Source organism: Coffea eugenioides, chromosome 2, assembly GCF_003713205.1.
Source record: "Coffea eugenioides isolate CCC68of chromosome 2, Ceug_1.0, whole genome shotgun sequence".
In the NCBI taxonomy this organism is placed as follows: domain Eukaryota; kingdom Viridiplantae; phylum Streptophyta; class Magnoliopsida; order Gentianales; family Rubiaceae; genus Coffea; species Coffea eugenioides.
In genome coordinates, this window is record NC_040036.1 from 38359702 (window position 1) to 38380466 (window position 20765).

General features: G+C 46.0%; 1 pseudogene; it reads left to right on the plus strand.

Annotated features, from left to right (window-relative positions):
• Nucleotides 1-6539: 6539 nt before the first annotated feature.
• On the plus strand, nucleotides 6540-19586 carry LOC113762052 (annotated as a pseudogene).
• The last annotated feature ends 1179 nt before the right edge of the window (nucleotides 19587-20765 follow it).

A 20765-nucleotide genomic window follows, 5' to 3' on the forward strand; every position in this document is an offset into this window, starting at 1 on the left:
ATTTAAAAACAGACATGGCAAATGATGGAAGGGCTAAAACCATAGATTTCAAAAGTGCTTCTTTACCTGCATTGCTTAGTAGTTTGCCTTTCCAACTTTGCACTTTTGAGGCCAACATGACACTTAGATTTACTCAAGCAAATCTATCTATCTTCTATTCATCTTTGCAATTGCATTTTCAGGTTTAAAAATTTGGCAATCATAATAGTATTGGCATTATAATTGGCCCCCTTCTATAAATTATATCTTGGATTAATTCTACTGTTTAAATACACATGCAATGCACGTGCTTTTTTCTAGTTATCAATAAATACCCGTATAATTTTCTAAGATCCACAATTTTATTGGAGAGACTGACTGTGTAAAGAAAATGTTGCCAATTAATGGTTGTCCAAATCTGAAGTTTTCTGGTAATTTCTCATTTCTCAAACTGCTTTCTCAAGTTAACTTTCTTTGGGTGACGGTCACGTTCCATTTTAGACCTTTTCCCTCCCAAAATTCAAGCAAGGGGCCAAGAAACCATCCTCCATTCCTGTTTTTTGTTTGTCTAAATCTAGTATCGAATGAAGTTGGCTTCCTTTTTTCAGTGGAATAGGACTGAATATTATTGCATAGTATCGAATGCCTGTCTTCCTTCCGTATTTTCTGTGTTAGCATTATTGCATCCAACAATTCTTTCCGGAGAAAAAAACACTCACCCTCCACTTTTGACAATTTAGGTACGAGAACAAGAAATTAATGAGAAACTTGTACGTTATTCACCAGTGCAATTAGAGAAGAATTTGGAACACATTAATAGAAAAGAACTAAAATAACAAACTTCATAAAATTTAAGATTCATGCCAAATATAAGAACAATCATGAAGTTAAGCAGAACAGCAATAGTTAAATCAGAGCAACTTGATCATTAGCTTGGATTGAATCTTAACCTATGATTTACTTTTGCTCACTCTAACTGGTGTTGGTAACGTAACAAATAGATTGAGATGCCTATTAACACATCACAGATTTTTTTTTTTTTTTTCGAAGAAAGCAGTAGGCAAAGAAAAAAATTAATAATTGAAAATCTGTAAAATGAAAAAGAACGTAAAGCTCTAAATCAGCTCTTGAACATAATTTAAAAATGAAGTAATTGATTTGCATTGTCATATTATAAGGGCGGAGATCATATGCTTTCCATAATTTTCTAAATTAAAGAATGGATAAAATTAAGTGATTAATTATGAGGGATGGATATATAGTTTCCCTAATTTTCTAAATTGGATAATGGAGATCATAAATTTTTGGTCAAGGATTAGAAAAGGGAAAAAAAAAGAGAGAAAATAATTTAGAATCTCCACATGTAAGGAATGGAAATGGAAAATGAATGCATTTAAAATTCAATTTTTTTTAAGAATAGAAAATTTAGAAATGGAAACTAATGGAGAGAGGAATTATTAATTTGCTTTAAGCGTAAGAAACTGGAAAAGGAAATCTAAGTTGACAGGAATTTTTTTTAATTGTTTAAGAAATAAAGAAGTGAGAAAAGAAAAAAGTAATAGAGAGCATGTCTAAGTCAAGTCTTATATGGACTTGGGTGTGGCTTAAGGTTTGCAAAAGAGAAAATATAATAATTACTAAACGAACTTTATAAAATAGGACAACCTAAATTGAATGGTATGAGTTACTTTAGAAGTAATAATAAATAACCAATCCAAGTAACAGAAGTAGAGAAGTGAAAATTTGTAAAAAAATTATAGAATCCCCAATAAATTATAGAAAAAAGGAATTATGTGATTTGAAAGTTTGTTAAAATGAAAACTATGGTTAACTGATTTTTTTTATAATATATGAGAAAATTAAAAAGAAAATAAATTAATTGTCATGAAAAAAAGACGAACAAAATTAAAAAGGCATTAAATATGTCTATGTGACAACAAAATAGTGTGTCCACTATGCATTATACTAAGGTGTTCAACTCACTAAATTTACTAAAACAGAACTAATATATATATATATATATATATATATATTCCTGAATTCCAAATCGATAGCAAAAACTAAATATGTATATGTATATATATATATATATATATATTTGTAGTTGCACACTTGCATTTGAGATAGATACCTCTGTTTAACTGCGTCACCCATTGCATGTGGGCGCCTCAATGCCAATTGAAGCCTCCCTCTTGCGATCGTGGGTTTAATATCTTACATACATGATTGTTACTTTAAGTCATGAACAATGAAATACAGAAAGAAACTTAGAAAGGTTTACTTGGAAATCAAATTGTTGGTGCTGTTGGATGTCCAGATTCCTTACGACCAAAGGGAATATCCTTGCGGATACAGCAGTGAATCTGCAATATCAGTAGCGGCACATATGGTGGCGGTTTCACGGGGCAATGAAACAGATGGAATCAGATTGTTTTGGACTAACTGGTAACTGGCCATGCCAGATTCATTTCTGCTTCTTTTGTTGTTTACGCGGTATCAGATTCTACCATTTGGAACTGTTCAAAAGTAACAAGTTACTACATAACAGTTGTCAAATTTTATCTTGAGATTATGTTTTGTGTGTGTGTGTGCGCGCCTCTTTTTTTTTTTTTTTTGGTTGAAAGACAAGATGATGATAGGTTATGTTAACTAGCTTCTGAATAACCACAAACTTACAACATTCTTGATGTTTAAACTATGCATTTGGAGAAAATACACATTAAATGCTGCAGCAAATTTTTGCTTACAAGTTTCTTGCATCCAACACTTATTGCTTAGAGGCTGATGCTTCTTACTAGCAGTCTAGCTGTCAATCGTGAGCTTTGATCGAAGAGACCGTGAAGCAACAAAAGCAGCTACCAAGTTCATTCCTGTTGCTGGCCATATCAAAAATTTCTCAACAAAAAAAAAAAAAAAAGCTCAAAGGGAAGAAATTAGATGTGATAAGAAATCCCTTGTCATCCTTTCGAGTAGGTCCAATGCGGTTCCAATTCTTGAGTGACATTTGCGCACATTACGGTAGAAAAGTGAGGACTCAACTCAGATGTATTGCTAGTTCTAGGCCAATGCTTTTACTTAGCTAACATGTTTCTTCTTCTCCCTGAAAAATTTGATCCCAGCAAGGTGCAACTCTCATTCATCATATGGGAGGCATCCAATATTGATGTCTTTCAAAGTGGAGACAGAGTAGCAATGCCGGCGGAAACCAATTCTTACTTCTAATTTGCAAGGCCAAACTGAATCCCGTATGCAGTCGTTAGCTGACATTATAGCATTCAACAAGAACAATCCTGATTTGGTTTTTTCCTCATCTAAAGTGGGCATTCTATTACATGATTAAATGGTTAGTCGAATGAAGACTTGCACACTTCTCATTTAACTCATGGTTTTACAGGAGAGTTTTGGCTACTTTGATGGTCAAAATATTTTTATTGCAGCAGACTTCACAAATGGGATTGGTGAGGAAGAGAGGAAGGCAATAGAGTAGATGGAAAAATTGTCAAGACTCAAGAGACGGCTACTTGAGCTAGATTTTGGAGAATGGTTTAGATGCAGTGGTCCCTGCCGCCTATGTTAGAGATGTCATGCCGTTTGGGATTCCATTTGCAGGCTTGAGAGGGATGAAGCCGATGCTGATAGGGATGGCTTTTAATTTTGAAGAAGCTACCATGATCCGTAGGCCTCCCCATCTTCAGATCCGTTGAATTTAGTTGAAAATGCTTTCTATTAATTGTTCTTGATCTTTAGCACTTATTAGTGTTGCTTTTCCATCAGAGAGCAAGTGCAGCATATGGTTTGTGAAAGACATCCACTGGCATCCACGATGTTTTTTGTACTAATGTTGTCGGTGAATAAAGCCCTCGGTGGCCTTTGTGTTCACCAAAGAAATGATTGGCCTTTGCTTTTTCTTCTTTTATTTACAGGTAAATTAGGGCAAATTTCACTTTATCCCCCTGTGATTTAACATTTTTACATAACCCCCCTATAGTTTCAAAAGCTATATATAACCCCCTCATAGTTTGGATTAAAGTGTCAAAATGACGGGAATGATCATTAGTAACGGAGTCATTTAAAATGTCAAAAATACCCTTATGTAAAGTTGAAAATTATTTATTAACCAATGGGGGTTATGTGTATATTTTGAAAATCATAAGGAGGTTATATGGTAAAATATTAAACCATAAGGGGGTTATATAGTTATATATAAAAATCATACAGGATTAGTATGTCATGTATTTATAAGGGTAATTATGACATTTCTAGAAGTTCCATTACGAATGACTATTTCCGTCACTTTGACACTTTAATCCAAACCATAAGGGTAAATCACAGGGGGTAAAATGTAATTTGCCCGGTAAATTACTTTTAGTCCTATTGTTCTTTTGGATAATACTATATGACTCCCGTAAGTTTCAAAATACCTACATAATCCTCGTATGGTTTTATGTTATGTAAAAAAAGGATGGAAAGTATCTCTAATAACTGTTATTTAGAGCTGGCAAAAAAGTCCAAAACCCAATAACCCACCCAATCCGCGCATTAATTTTAAAGGATGGGTTGGGTCAATTGGGTTATGGGTTTTGTAGGGTTAGGTAAGAACAACCCAATTTATTCCTTGGGTGGGTTGGGTTTTTTATTTGGGTACCCAATATCCAACTTGTTTAAAAGTAATTCAAAACAATAAATACAAGATTCAATACACATATGTCCAACTATTTGCATTTGGACATGTGTTAATAATTCATTCATTAATTTGTATTCAAAATTCTCATATATATTTTAATCAATATATATATAAATATATATATTTTTTAATCAATTTTTTTAATTTTTATTTAAAAGAAAAAAGAAACTTGAAATAAAAACTCATGCTTATTTTACTTTTATAATAGTAGTTAAACTTGCTCAACTTTTATAATAATTTATTATGCCTTTTAAGAGTATGTTGTTTTCCTCCCCTTTTTTTTCTTTTTTTTTTTGTTGTTCTCAAGTTACTACTTGCTTTTGTTTGTTAATATTTTGTGTATTTATAATATTGTACAAATTTCTTTTTTAACCTTTTAGCATTATATAATTTCGGATTCTTCAAATTTACAAACAAAAGCTTACTTTGTATCAGCCTAATTTTTCAATAATTCAAAATAATGCGATCCCAATGTGGTAAAAATGTCAGAATAGTTCATGAATTCTCCTCTCATTTATTTCTTAAAAAGTTTGGGATTTTCCTTAAAAAAATTTTGGGGACCAATACCAGTTTTACAAGCGTATAATATTTTCTGCTTTATATCAGAGCTGTGGTAATCCTAAAAGATTAATATGACCATAGCATCAAGTCTGATCCTAGATGATTCTAATTAATCAGGTGATGAATTATCTAACTATATCAAATCAATAAAAAAATACCTTCTAATATATATTATATGTATATAGATCATGATATTAACTTCGAATCATATAGTTGACTTGCGGATTTTATTTTGTTTTGATTAATTATGGCAACTTGAGCATGACTAGTCCAACAATTTCATTTCGTCTAAAGCAAATACCTCCAATCTTCAACTTCATGAGAAGCTTGGAATCAGCAAGACAATTAATTTTCCCTCTTAATTACCAAGTCCAAATACCAAAATGTAGTAATGTCTCCTGTCATTTAATAAGTTTCAATCAATTAGTAGTATTAAAAAGTATAAAGTAAACAATTTTTTTAGCTAGTCTATTTAGATGTACAATTTATTATCTAAAATTCACAATACAAACAATATAAAATATTGTTCTATTTATGTGTTTTCAAGGAACTTAAGAAGTAAGTGTGTGTGAAAATACATTTATGTATGTGAAAATGTGTTTATGTGTGTGAAAAAAATCATTTTTGTATGTTAAAATGTATGTGAAAAAGTTTATGTATTAAAATGTATTAATTAATATATTGGGTCATGGGTTTGAGATAACCCAATATGACCCAACCCAAAATTAACCCAATCTAAAGTTGGGCGGGTTGGATATAACCCATTTAAGTGAAAATCCAGTATTAACTCGCCCAAAACCCGCCCAATCCGCCAATTGTCAGGTATACTGTTATTGATTGAGACGTGTTCTAGAAGTAAATGCAATGAAATTATAATAACCACTTAATCTACCTATGATTTTGCTTATATATTCATTTGACCCTAAACGTATTGCATAAATATCTATTTGAATCCTTTGTGATTTTGTATTTATTCACATAATTTTCCTATAATTTTATGCAAAGTGGACATTACAAAAACTTTTTTTTTTGTCAAAATACCACTTTACAAAAAATTCATAGGGTATTATGTAAATATTTTGATACTTTAAGGTATCATGTGGCATCATGGGATAAAAAAAGGCACGAAGTTACGAGTAACTTGTCCTTTATTCATTTATGTTTTTCTCCAAAAGTCACAGTCAACAGAGTCTTTATCATAGAAAACATGGCCAGGCAAGCAACAATAGAGGATGAAATCGTCCGACTGTACCACATGGAGAAATAGTACCTAGTTATCAGTAGCTTAGAATATCACAGAAAGAAAAAGCAAGAAACAAGTTTCTCTCAAAGATATTACAGTATAGAAATCCATATGGATATACCGCTGCTACTTTTTTTGAGTATTACTATTCTCGGCCTCAATCATAATGCTGAGGGAAGTCCCTTCTCATTCAGAGAAGCTACTGTGCATGATATTCGGATTGCCTTGGATCATAACAGACTCACTTCTCAGGAATTAGTTAAATTCTACCTCAAAGAGATTAGGAGACTAAATCCAGTTCTTAATGGAGTCATAGAAGTGAATCCGGATGCTCTACATTTAGCCCACAAGGCAGACCAGGATTGAAAGGCTAAGAAGCCAGGATCGGTGACAGGACTGGCTGGTATTCCGATTCTGCTCAAAGACAACATTGCAACCAAGGATAAGCTTAACACTACAGCTGGATCTTATGCACTTCTAGGATCAATTGTACCTCGGGATGCTGGGGTGGTTAAGAAGCTAAGGAGGGCTGGTGCTATCATATTAGGAAAGGCTAGCATGACAGAATGGGCTGCATACAGGTCAAACAATGTGCCTAATGGTTGGAATGCTAGACGTGGCCAAAGTGTGGTGAGTTGCTCATATGCTTCAACTGAATTTCCAAACTTCCATGCCACTATTTGAGTCAGAAGTTTCCTTTTTTTTTCTTGTTCTATTTTTTCAATAATTTGTAGCTTAGGAAACAAAAAGTTGATTTCCTATGCAGCATTTCCAGATCAATTAGAATTTCCTATACAGATATATAATTCCATATTGTGGATCTGATTCGATGTAGAATCCATACCTAATCTACTGATCCATGTGGCTCAAGCACCGGTTCTGTAACATCAGTAGCAGCAAATATGGCTGCAGTTACACTGGGTACAGAAACATCTGGATCCATTTTATGCCCTTCTAGTTCTAATTCGGTTGTGGGAATCAAACCTACTGTAGGGCTCACAAGTCGAGCAGGTGTTGTCCCCATCTCGCCTCGACAGAATACTGTTGGGTAATGAAAGATGATTAATTTACTTGTATTTCATCGCCATATAGTATAAACTTGAAATTAGAACTCAAAGATGACAAAGAAACTATTAGTAAATTGATACAAAATCATAACAATTCCTTTATGGGGCAGAACAGGCCGATATGCCGGACTGTCTCTGATGCAGTGTATGTTCTGGACGCCCATTGTTGGATTTGATCCTGATGATGCAGTAGCAACCAAAAAAGCTTCCAAGTATATTCCTCGTGGAGGCTATTTGCAATTTCTTAAGTCTAATGGAATTAAGGGAAAGAGACTGGGGATTCCAAGGTACTCCTTTGTAGGATTCAGCAACTCCTCCGAAGAATTGAAAGCTTTTGAACCTCACTTCCACATTCTAAAGTGAGTTCACTAGCATAACCTTTAAAGTTCTACTATACCTAATTGAAATCTTACATTGGGTGCCCAGAGAAAGATCATCGTGATCGATCTGGGATGCATGTGAACATTTCTGTAAAGTTATAAAGGAGCAGAATGACTAACTACCACAAAATTTTCTGTTTGTACTTTGAATTGAATTTTGATCACTTTGCATTTGGGCCCTGAAGAAGCGCTGAGCTTCCCTGGACCGAGCTGGACTAATGAGCTCGGTGTGCTGATGGGTAGAGCTGGTCCCAAGCCTGCAAGACAGACAACAGGGTGATCTAACAGGGGGCCCCAAGGTCGTTCCCGAGGGCAATCCGACGGTCAAGTTAGTTCACCGGTGGATGAGGTTTACGGGAATTTAAGCAGCCGAGAGTAATGTGCCAATAGTGAGCCTACCTTGTGTAAGTGGTGTGCATTACCATTTATACCTTCCTGAGAGTCCGACTTCCGTACGTTTCGGGACTTGCCCGGGATAGCCCTTATCCCGCGGCGAGGGGGATTTCCTCCGACGTCTGCGGGATGGTCCCCTGGGCCCTCTGGAGCCCTAGCAGCGACGCGGCCCAGGACGGTTACCAGGGGCCTGGGGTCGAGGCCCAGCTCGGCCATACCTGGGCTGCCACGTGTATAGGCCCAGGACGGGGCCTCTGCACTAGCCCCCTAGATTAGGTAGGGCTGACAGGCAGACCTAATCTACCCCTGCCACGTTGGGAGGCCGGCGCCGCGCACTGCTCTGCCAAGGTCACCTCCGGTACAGTGCTGGCATAGGGAAGCCGCGCCCACGTCCTTTCAGTTGTCGCGTCCCTTCGGTCTCCGTACCCTCATTAAATGTGTTCACATGAGACGGTTCAAATTCAAGCAACTGTTTCCCCCCCATTTTGCCCCCTATAAATGGGAGTTATCAGACTCCACTCGACTCTATTTGCCATTTTCTCATTTCTTCGCGCATTTCCATTTCCCAGTAAAGAGACTTCCGGCTTTCTGTGCCCAGATTCCGGCGACTCCTTCATCCTTTTCCTGCTCCAGTCATCAGTAAGTCTTGTCCCTTCCCCCTTCACTTTTTCCTCCTCCTTAGGCACTCTCTGCTTTTTATGTCGAATCATTCTGGCGTCACTTCCACCGCATCTCAGATCCTTTCCCGGCGTAGAGCCCCCCAGATTGTCATTTCTTCGTCTTCCTCCCCATCTGCATCTCCATCTTCGTCTTCACCCCCTCCTCTTTCTTCTTCTTCCGCTTCCAATCCCGACCTCCTCGAGCCCATAGCCATCATGAGCTCTCTTTCCACTCACTCCCCTTCTGCTCGAGCCCTGAAGAGGCGGCCGAACTTGACGCCCTCATCGAGAAACAGGCCACGTCCGTTCCCTCCCCCAAGTCCCCGCACGACTCTCCCGGCGGAGCCCAGGGGGGAGCCGGGGAGGATAGGGACTCCTCCGAGGAGACTCATTCCCCCGAGCAGGAGGACGATGCCGAGCTCGACTTCGGTCGCCCCGACCACGAAGAGGTCACCATCTCACCCGAGGCGGTGGCCGAGCTAGTCGGGTCCTTCTCCATCCCTCCGGCCTTCGAGCCAAGGGCTGCCGGGCCCAACGACCGAGCCAGCCGACCTCCCCCTGACTTTGTAGCCATCTACAAGGAGCAGCTGCTTAGGGGGCTCCGACTACCAATACCTTCAGCCCTGGCTGAGATCTTGAGCTATTGGGGGCTCAGGATCACCCAAGTTCATCCTAATTCGATTAGAATCATCATAGGATTTCTGATCTACTGCCAAGTCTGCTCCATCCCCTACTCTCTCTCCCTCTTCCGAGCTGCCTACATCCTCAAGTTCACCCTTCCTGGGTGGTATTACTTCTCCCGCCGGACCGGGAACCAAGGTCGGGGGGACAAGGGCACCCAGGACCTGTTCTACGGGTTCCCCTCTTCCATCAAGAACTGGAAAGGGGACTTCTTTTTTGTCAAATCCATCGGCCGTGAAGCCACCGTGTGGAACGTCGGGGAGGTGAAATCCGATCCCTACCCGGAGGACCTGGACTCAGAGACCCTCATCCAGCTGGTGAGCTCCAAGGTGAAACTCCATGCCACCAAGTTCTCCACCGAGCAGATTTCTGCAGCCGGGTTGATGGGGACGTTGTCCGGGTCCTCCGGAGAGGTGGTGGCCTCCAAAACCGACCTTGATGCTTGTAACGCCGACTCTGTCCCTGTAGCTTGTCACATTTATATACATGTCATACATTACGATCTCTTAACTGACCTGTTTTGGCTGACCTGGTGATGTCAATTGCAGTGAGGAGGCTCTCCAAGCTGCTGGGCGCGTCCACTGAGGAGGCTACCCCCACCCCTCAGCCAGAGGCGGCCAAGGAGGCCCCTGGGGTTGCTCCGTCCCCGGGAGGCGACCAAGCCCCCCAGAAGGAAGCGCAGAACACCTCCTCCCCCTCCAAGAAGGCCACCAACAACAAGAAGAAGGCGACCGGGCAGAAGAGGGGTCGAGGGGACGAGCCCTCCCAGCCCGGAAAGAGGCTCGCGCTGGTTCCAGCACAGCCCCCCCGCGCTGACATGGGGAGGCCCAGTCCATCTGGGCGTTGGCTCCACTGAGAAGCATACTCGGGAGTCACCTCCCCCGAGCTTGTGGCACTTCCGCCACATAGCCCCCTTGAAGCCGGGTCAGGCCCCCACTATGCACGACCCTCGCCACTTCTACCCGTCCTGGGGGCTCTCTATCAACGACCGGGCCAAGTTTCCCGAGGTGGCCCGCGAGCTGATTGCTGGCTCGGTCCTCCCACGCGACAAGAGGTGGATGGAGTTGGCAAGCCCCTCCGAGCTCCAAGACGCGTATTACACCGCCCAGGCTCAAGTAAGTTTTCTAGCCCTTGGGCCAGTTGCGCCTCTGCGTTTTGGCTGGATAGCGTGACGCGCTAACCTGCTTTCTTTCCTCCTCAGGCCAACGCCGCCGGCGCTGCCCTGGAGACCCGCCTCTCCGAGCTGTCTCCCGACTTGAAGAAATTGCAAAAGAAGAATCAGGAGACAGAGCAGAGGCTTACCCAGGCCCTTAAGGAGGTGGACTCCCTTAAGGCCAAATTGGGCAAGGTCGAGAAAGGGCTAGAAACGGCTCAGGTCCAGCTCGCCTCCGCTAGGTCGGAGCTCGACCAAGAGAAGGCCGGCGTGGTCAAGCTGAAGGAAAACCACTCCATCGAGCTCTCCGGCACCGTCAGCCGGGAGCGGAAGAAGGCTGTTCGGGAGTTCATCTCCTCCGAACAGTTTACCGAGGACGTCGCCCTTCTCAACGAGCCCATTCTCCAGATCGGCTTCACGCGAGCTCTGGATAAGGTCAAGGAGCTCGGCCTGCCTGGCTTCGACTTGGCCGCTTTTAAGGAGTACAACCCTAAAGCCGAGGAGAAGGTAGACTGGCTCTTTGACGGGTATTGCAAGGGGCATGCCCTGAAGGAGCTAGCGGGCAAGAGTGATGTGGGAGTCGACCTGGCGGAGGTTCCCCTGGAGGAGGATGAAGCTTCCGGCAGAGCTCCCGGGAAGGAGCCGGTAGCCTAGGGCGGCGAACACTCCAGAAACCCTTTCCATCTTCTTATAAGGATGTGACCATGCTCCAGTTGAAAATGCTCTCGAAGGTCCATCCGAGATGGATAGGTCCCCTGCCCCAGGGCCTTTGCGGCTACCTTGAATAGCCTTCACCATACGCCTCTCAACATGTTTAAGATGTACCTTTAGCCCCTGCTCTAAGCAGGCTGTCATCAAGAAGAATAGGGACCGAACTGTCTTTCTCTTATAGCCCGGTAGGCTTTGTAATAGATAGGTTTCGAATGCATATATGAAACTCGAAGGAGACTACCGACTTAGAAGCTTTGTAATAGATAGGCTTTGAATGCATATATAAAACTCGAAGGACATTTCCTTGCAATTCTCGCCTTCGCCCAACTTTAGCAACCAAAGCCGTGTGCCGACCTCCTGGGTTGAGCACCGGATATATCCCCTTTTTAATCCCACAGCTAAATTGCCAAAGGCAATCAGACTATTAAAACCTGGTGCCGACCTCCCGGGTCGAGTACCAAATAGACCTATCAAGGGAACGTGCCAGCCTCTTGGGGCTGAGCACCAAACTGTAAGGATATTTCTGCCGACCTCCTGGGTCGAACGTCCGATTTTGAAGGTGTTCATGCCGACCTCCTGGGTCGAGCGTCGAACTCCCGAATTCTAACCAACCCAGAATAGTTCGCCCCGCGCCGACCTCTTGGGGTCGAGCATCGTCGGACCTTCAAGTCCTAAGGTCTTAGAGCCGTGCCGACCTCCTGGGTCGAGCCTTAGAGGTATTCATGCCGACCTCCTGGGTCGAACGTGGAACCCACAGACTCTAACCTTTGGAGCCGTGGTGACCTCTTGGGGTCACGCCTCCACTTTGAAGTTTTAACCTGTGCCGACCTCTTGGGGTCGAGCATCACACTTTGAAGGCATTCCCGCCAACCTCCTGGGTCAAGCGTTGAACTTTCAGACTTCAAAGTTTTCATTCGTGCCGACCTCCTGGGGTCGAGCATCCCTGACCATGCCGACCTCCTCGGTTCGACCATCTGCTTTGAAGTTTTGCCGACCTCTTGCGGTCGAGCACTCCCGCACTTTTAAAGGCATCACATCCATTACCTTTCATCCCCCTAGCCCCCCACTAGGACACTGAGTGAGGGAGCGCTGAGTGTGCTAGTGTAGGATTCGAACTTAAAAAGGCAAAATATCAGAATGAATTTAAAACTTGAAAGTAGAACATTTATTGAATGACAAAATTGAAATTTAGATTCCAAAGAACAGACAGCCAAACACCCTGGTCTAACCTACGCTACGAACAGTCGCAGATTGGAGAAGTGCCAAGTACGGGGTACCTCTGATCCATCCATCTTCGCGAGCTTGCAGTAACCAGCTCGGCTCGCTTCGAGGACCTGGTATGGTCCTTCCCAATTTGGGTCGAGCTTGTTGGAGCCGTGAGCCCTGCTGACCGAGTTCTTTCTTAAGACAAAGTCTCCCGGCCGATACTGCATGTTTCTTACTTTTGCGTTGTGATAGCGAGCGAACTGGCTTTTGTACCTAGCCATCCGTATCGCCGCCTCCTCACGCTTAACCTCCAACATGTCCAAGTTGCACCGTAGCTCCTCTTCATTGGCCGACGCGACGAAATTCTGTGTTCAAGGTGAGGGGAGTCCGACCTCTGCAGGCACCACCGCCTCTACCCCATAAGTCAAGGAGAACGGGGTCTCGTGGATAGCCGTCCTGGGCGTAGTGCGGTAAGCCCAGAGGACACTAGGAAGTTCCTCGAGCCAGTTAGACTGGGCTAGTTCCAACCTGGTTTTCAGTCCCCGCAAAATGGTTCGGTTAGCATTTTTCACCTGGCCGTTGGCCTAGGGGTGGCCGACCGATGTGAAGTGCTGGTTGATCCCGAGCTCGACACACCAGCTCTTGAAGGGGTTCTCGGTGAACTGGCGCCCGTTGTCGAATATCAAGACATGCGGAATCCCGAAGCGGCAGACTATGTTTTTCCAGAAGAATTTTTGAATTACCCTCCCAGAGATAGTGGCCAGAGGTTCCGCTTCCATCCACTTTGTGAAGTAGTCGACGGCCACCACGAGGTGCTCGTATCTCCCCGGGGCTCGAGGGAAAGGACCCAAGAGATCTATCCCCCACTGGGCGAAGAGCCAGGGGCTATGGATGGGGACCATTTCCCGGGCTGGCTGATGGCGCAGTGGGGCGTGCACCTGGCAAGCTCGGCACTTCTGAACCAGGGCCGCTGCATCTTGGAACACCGAGGGCCAATAGTAGCCCAGGAGAAGGCACTTTTTGGCCAGTACTCGGGACCCCACATGGGCCGCACATAAGCCCTCGTGAACTTCACGAATGACGTAATCGCCTTCCTCTGGAGTCACGCACTTTAGTCAGGGGGACAGATACTACCTCCGGTAGAGGGTCCCACCAGCGTAGGCGTAATTGGCAGCCTTGAGCTGGAGTCGGCGAGCTTCCGCTTTGTCTTCGGGCAGGACACCGGAGCTGAGGAAGTTCATCAGGGGGGTCATCCAGGTGGCCGAGCTGTCTATGGCCAAGACCTGGACCCGATCAATGCTCTTTTGCTTGACCACCTCTACCAAGACTTCCTTACTCAGGTGGGCAAATGAGGAGGATGCCAGTTTTGACAGGGCGTCCACGCGCTTGTTCTGGGATCTCGGCACCCGCTCGATTTCAAAAGTATCGAATAGGGCTATTGCCTCCCGTACCTTGGCCAGGTATTTCTTCATGATATCCTCCTTGGCTTCGTATTCCCCGTGAACTTGGAGGACGACGAGCTGGGAGTCGCTCCGGACTTTGATCGCGGTTATACCCATCTGGTGGGCTATCCGCAATCCTATAAGCAAGGCCTCGTACTCGACTTCATTGTTGGATGCGGGGAAGTCAAATCGGAGGGCGTAGGTGAGCTCCTCCCCGGTAGGCGAGATGAACAACAGGCCAGCTCCGCTCCCTTCCTTACTCGAGGCCCCATCTACGAACAGGATCCAAGGCTCTCCCGACCGCGACTTACTGGGCGGAGAGCTCTGCCTGGTGATGGCCAAGCTAGCCCCCTCAGCGAGGAAGTCCGCCAAGGCCTGAGCCTTGATAGCGGTGCGAGGCTGATAGCCGATGGCGTGCTTGGCCAGTTCAACGGCCCACTTGGTCATTCTATCCGAGACCTTGGGCTTTGTAAGTATCTGCCGTAGGGGCTGATCCGTCATGACGACGATGCTGTGGGCCTGGAAGTAAGGTCGGAGCTTACGGGCCGCGTGCACCAAGGCGGGGACCAGTTTCTCTGCCGGCGTGTACCGCGTTTCCGGCCCCTGCAAAGCACGGCTGACGTAGTATACCGGCCTCTGAGTCCCTCCATCCTCCCGCAACAAGACCGCGCTGACGACCTCGTTGCAAGCGGACAGGTATAGGAACAAGGTCTCCCCCTGCTCCGGGGCGGTCAGAGTGGGCAGCTCAGCCAGGTAGGCCTTCAGGTCGGCGAAGGCTTTCTGGCACTCTGCAATCCATTGAAAGTCCTTGGGAGTTTTCAAGATCCGGAAGAAGGGCAGCCCCCGGACCGCGGAACGCGAGAGGAATCTGTTCAGGGCGGCCATCCTTCCTTTTAGCCGCTGGACCTCCTTTACGCTCCTCGAGGGGGCCATGTCTATGATAGCCTGGAGCTTATCCGGGTTGGCCCGGATCCCGTCTCGAGACACCAAGAATCCCAGGAACCTCCCCGACCTAACCCCGAAGGTACACTTCTTCGGATTCAATCGCATCCGGCTCTCCCGCAGGATGCTCAGGATCTCCCTCAGGTCGGGGATGAGCTGCTGATCAGTTCGGCTCTTGACGATCATGTCATCTATGTAGACTTCCATGCTCCTGCCGATCTGATTCTGGAACAGTTTGTTGACCAGACGCTGGTAAGTGGCTCCCGCGTTCTTCAGGCCAAACGGCATAGTCCGGTAGCAGTAGGTTCCTTCCTCGGTGATGAAGGAGGTCTTTTCCCGGTCCTCCTCAGCCATCTCTATCTGGTGGCACCCCTTGAAGGCATTCAGAAAACACAAGACATCAAATCCCACAGTAGAATCTACTAACCTGTAGATTCTCGGCAGAGGAAAACAGTCATTTGGACAGGTTTTGTTGAGATCCGTGAAGTCCACGCACATCCTCCAGGTCTGGTCCTCTTTCTTAACCAATACCGGGTTTGCCAACCAGGTCGGGTAGTAGACCTCCAGGATGATCTTAGGCTCCAGCAGTTTTCCGACGTCTTTCTTAATCACCTCATTCTTTTCTGGGGTGAAACTCCTCTTCTTTTGCTTCACTGGCTTGAAGCGAGGATCCACGTTGAGGTGGTGGACGGCCAGGTCGGTCGGAATCCCAGGCATGTCCTCAACCGTCCACGCGAAGACCTGAGAGTATTCCCTTAACAGGGCCTTCAAACCCTCCTTCTCCTCAAAGGGTAGCAGCGAGTCGATGCGGATCACCTGGTCGGGCCGGTCCTCCCTCAAGGGGAACTCCTCTATCTCGTCCTGGGTGCCCAACTGCCGGATTTCCTCCCCCGAAATGTAGGGCTCCAGGCAGGTCGTTTGGGCGACCACCTTCTCCCGTCCTTGAAGTATGGCCAAGTAGCAAGCTCGGGCCACCTCTGGATCACCGCGTACCTCGGCTATTCCTCCCGGAGTGGGGAATTTGACGCTGAGGTGGAGCGTCGAGGGGATAGCTCGGAGAGCGTTCAAGGCAGGCCGACCCAAGAACACGTTATACGGGGATTGTTGCTTGACCACCACGAAGTTGATAGGGATGGTCCGGCATTTGGGGGCCTGCCCTACCGTGACCATCAGGGTGATCATTCCCTCCGGGTTGATAGGGGGTCCGGTGAAGCCCATCAGTGGTGTCCGAACTGGGGTCAGCTGCCCGTCCTCCAAGCCGAGCTCCTTGAACACCCGATAGAACATGATGTCGACCGCACTTCCCTGGTCGACATATACCTTCTTCACCCGGTAGTTGTTGGTAACAATGTCTATCACGATGGCCTCATGGTTCCCAGACGCTAGGGGGACTGCATCCCTTGGCCCAAAAGTGATCTCCTCGTCCATGCGCAGCCGTTTCAGGGAGTCATCCCCCTCAGGGGGAGGTCGCCTGTTCTTCCGAGCTGTGTGACTGTCTCCCCCGGTGGAGCCCCCGGCGATGGTGTTTATCACTCCCGCCGGGTTCTGGGTGTCCTGGTCGGGGGAGCCGCCCCGACGCAGGTCACGCCGCTCAGGACGGTCGCGACTCCGGCCTTCGCCCCGGTCTCCGCGGTAGGTGTGCCCGGGCTCCTGGCCGGGGCAACCTTGCCGCACGAATCGCCCCAGGAAACCGCACTGGATCAGATTTTCGATCTCCTTCCGCAGGGCCCAACACCCCTCCGTGTCGTGTCCGACGTCGCGGTGGAAAGCGCAGTACCGGTCCTGGTTCCTCTTGTTTCGAGGTGTCCCCATCTTGGGCGGCCGACCTCCCAGGCCTTCCGCCTCCATAACAGCCAGGATCTGGGCCCTAGGCCGAGTCAATGGGGTGTAGCCTTTCCCCGGGAGTGGTGGCGGAGCAGGGGCTTTCTCCCTCGAGAGCCGGTCAAAGACGTTTTTCCTGGCCGAACCATCCTTGCTTTCAGGGGGGTTTCCCCGTCCCCTCCGATTTCCGAGCTCCCGATCTGACTCTTTCTTCAGACGGCCTGCCTCCTCCGCATTAGCGGCCGCGTGCGCCCTGGTCAGGAGCTCCTCCAGATTTCAGTAGGCTTCTCGGCCAAGTTATAGAAGAGCTCCTCTACCCTGAGCCCATTCGTGAAGGCGGCCATGACCAACTTTTCGTCTTTGTCCCTGGCCTGTAAACTCTCCGCGTTGAAACGGGTCATGAAATTTCTCAGGGACTCGTCGAGCCTCTGCCTGATAGCCATTAGGTGAGTTGCATTCTTCGAGTAAGTTTTCGAGGAAACGAATTGGGTTACGAACTATCTGGCCAATTCAGGGAAACTCCGGATAGACCCTGGTGCCAGACCTTGGAACCAGAGCCGAGCCTTCCCCTTTAAGAACATGGGGAAGGTCTTGCAGCGGATCTCATTCGCGGCTGTTTGCAGACGCATGTGCGTCAGGAAGACCAAGAGGTCGTCTTCCGGGTCGGTTGAAGCATCATACATCTCAATGTTCGGGATCTTGAATCTCCGAAATAGGGGGTAATCCTCTATTTCCCGGGGAAAGGGCGAGGTGGTGTAGTTGTCCTTGTACAACTGCGGCCGCAAGATCTGCTCGAGTTCGTCTCGGACAGGTTTCCACGGGGGTAGGGCGCGCGGCCGGCTCTTCACAGACCGAGCCGGGGAACGCTCGAGCCCATTCCGCGTAGGTTTCCGTGGGGAGGGGTCTCTTGGACGGCTCCCCGCGGGCCGGTCGCGGGAGTATCTCTCGCTGTCCCCGACCACCGAGACTCGGGGGCGAGGGGGAATCCGTGGCCGTTTCTTTCTGGGGGGCTGGTCGCGTGACTCATCCTCCGAGGGGTCCGGAAGTGGTTCTTTCTCTTTCCCCTTCGCCTTGGAGGTCTGTGCGCCACCGGCTTCGCCCTCCTCCTTCGCCTGCCGGATAATGTCTTCCAGCATGGGGAGATTCTCCGTCACGAACTGGAAGATCTGCTGCCTCCGCTCCCCTGAGAGGGCTGAGCCCCCGGCACCCCGAGCCGCCTCGGCCTCCATTCGCTGGGATCCTTCGCCGGCTCCAGGGTCGGTGCTCTCTATCGTTCGCTTGGATCGCGTTCTCGCCATCAACACAGTCTTGATTACCTTACGGTTCCCACAGACGGCGCCAACTGAAGAAACGCTGAGCTTCCCCGGACCGAGCTGGACTAATGAGCTCGGTGTACTGATGGGTAGAGCTGGTCCCAAGCCTGCAAGACGGACAACAGGGTGATCTAACAGGGGGCCTCGAAGTCGTCCCCGAGGGCACTCCGACGGTCAAGTTAGTTCACCGGTGGATGAGGTTTATGGGAATTTAAGCAGTCGAGAGTAATGTGCCAATAGTGAGCGTACCTTGTGTAAGTGGTGTGCATTACCATTTATACCTTCCTGAGAGTCCGACCTCCGTACGTTTCGGGACTTGCCCGGGATAACCCTTATCCCGCGGCGAGGGGGATTTCCTCCGACCTCTGCGGGATGGTCCCCTGAGCCCTCTGGAGCCCTAGCAGCGATGCGGCCCAGGACGGTTACTAGGGGCCTGGGGTCGAGGCCCAGCTCGGCCATACCTGGGCTACCACGTGTCTAGGCCCAGGACGGGGCCTCTGCAGGCCCCAATTAAAAAACTTCCAGCATGTTTCTTGGTTGATTCACAGAGCAAATAGAAAATCTTGTTTTGGTTAGATTTGGTCAGCATATTTCAACACTGTTAAAAGTTCTAACACAGTATTCTGAGGTCTTGGCTAAAACAAGGCAACGAGGTGCAGTATTGGTAGACATTGTGGATACAGCCAGCTTCGATAACATCACAGCTTCAATGTTGAATGACCAATCCATAGCCATGAATGTGGAATTCAAGCTGGCATTAAATGCTTATCTAAAGCAGTTGATTACCTCTCCCGTGCGATCCCTAACTGATGCAATAGTCTTTAATAAGAAACACTCAAAGTTGGTAAGTAAACAACAGGCTCAATTCTGTCGATAGCCTTTTGTTAGAGACACAATACTCTCAGACTATTCGACTGTGTGTGCTTCAGGAAAAGATAAAAAAGTACGGACAAGATATATTTGAGGCAGCAGAGAAAACCAATGGCATTGGCAGAATGGAAAGACAACTACTGCTTAATTTAACTAGAGCGTCCAAAAATGGGTTCGAGAAGTTGATGAAGGAAAATAAATTGGATGCCTTAGTGACGCCTACTGACAATATTGTATATGCTATTTCTGCCGGAGGATACCCTGGCATAAATGTTCCAGCAGGTTATTACACTAATGGCACCCCATATGGCATTTCTTTTGGAGGGCTAAAAGGATCAGAACCAAAACTGATAGAGATAGCATATGACTTTGAGCAAGCCACAAAGATCAGGAAGCCACCTCCTCTCTCGAGACTGCATATTTAGGACATATATACAACTGAGATGCATCTTTCGATAATAGCATCTTGACTGCTGTACAACTATGGCATCTTTGTTGTGTAATTCTAAATAAAAATTTACTATCTCATCAACATCTTTATCATGTTTGTTTTGGCACATCAGTAGACCGCAATTGAAATTTCTTTTGATCTTTGTGATTTGATTGTTTTATCTGTCGGCACTCTTAAGATGGAGTTCAGGTGTTAATGTTTTGAAGAAGTAAAGTTCGGGGAAAGTGCATAAATACATAGGTAGGCAATAATTGTAAATGTATGCATTCACATGATTAGTTGAGTATTATCGAACGCTTGTTCAATAAAACCTTTCTCAAACTACTCTTCCATTTATTTTCTTTGGTTGGTCATTCACAACTCCGTTTTAGACTCTTTTTTTTTGTACAGCCGTTAATATGCTGAAATCGTAAACCGTCGAAAAATCAAGCCGAAACTGATGAACCGTCCAGTGTTCCTTTTGGTTTTTCATGTTTTATTATGTGGAAAAATCAGTCAATTTTCAACCATTCCATCAAGTTGGATTCTTTCACTTTCGTTTTTCTTTTCTGTCAAATGGGACTAAAAATTGAAGAATCCGGGACAAGATGTTCAACTTCCACTATTTCTTTGTCCTCTGCATCCAATAATTCTTTTCTTTCTTTTTCGGTGGTTTTGGGTTACATCTGGAGAAAAGCCACTTACACTATACTTTTGACAATCTATGTGATTCAGTAATTTGGAGTTTTACTTCAAGAAGTTTCTGGTTTCTCTATTTTTTCTTACCGTTGGATGTGATTTTTATGGGAAGTTTCTTAAAATTCAGTATGGGTTGTTTGAGTCATCACCAGGAACTATCTATTTAGATAATTTTTTTAAAAAAAATGATTAAGCTTTTTCTTTGGTACACAACATCTTTCAAAATTCTAAAATATCCCATTACAACTTATAAGTCCTTCCATTGTGTGTGCCACATTACACTACTGCCCCACCCGCAAGCACCGACAGAATGTTCACAGCAGCCATCAGACGCACTAAGAGGAAAGATATGTCTTGGCTTGATTACATTACATTCATAGGGAATATGTACAGCGTTAAAAACTCACACAATCCTCAGATCATGGCACAAAATCACATATATATATATGACCAAGTTTGAGAGTCGACTAAAATCCGTACTAGCTAAGATGGGTTCTGGAGACATCGGACAATTTATTTTACTTACTATTT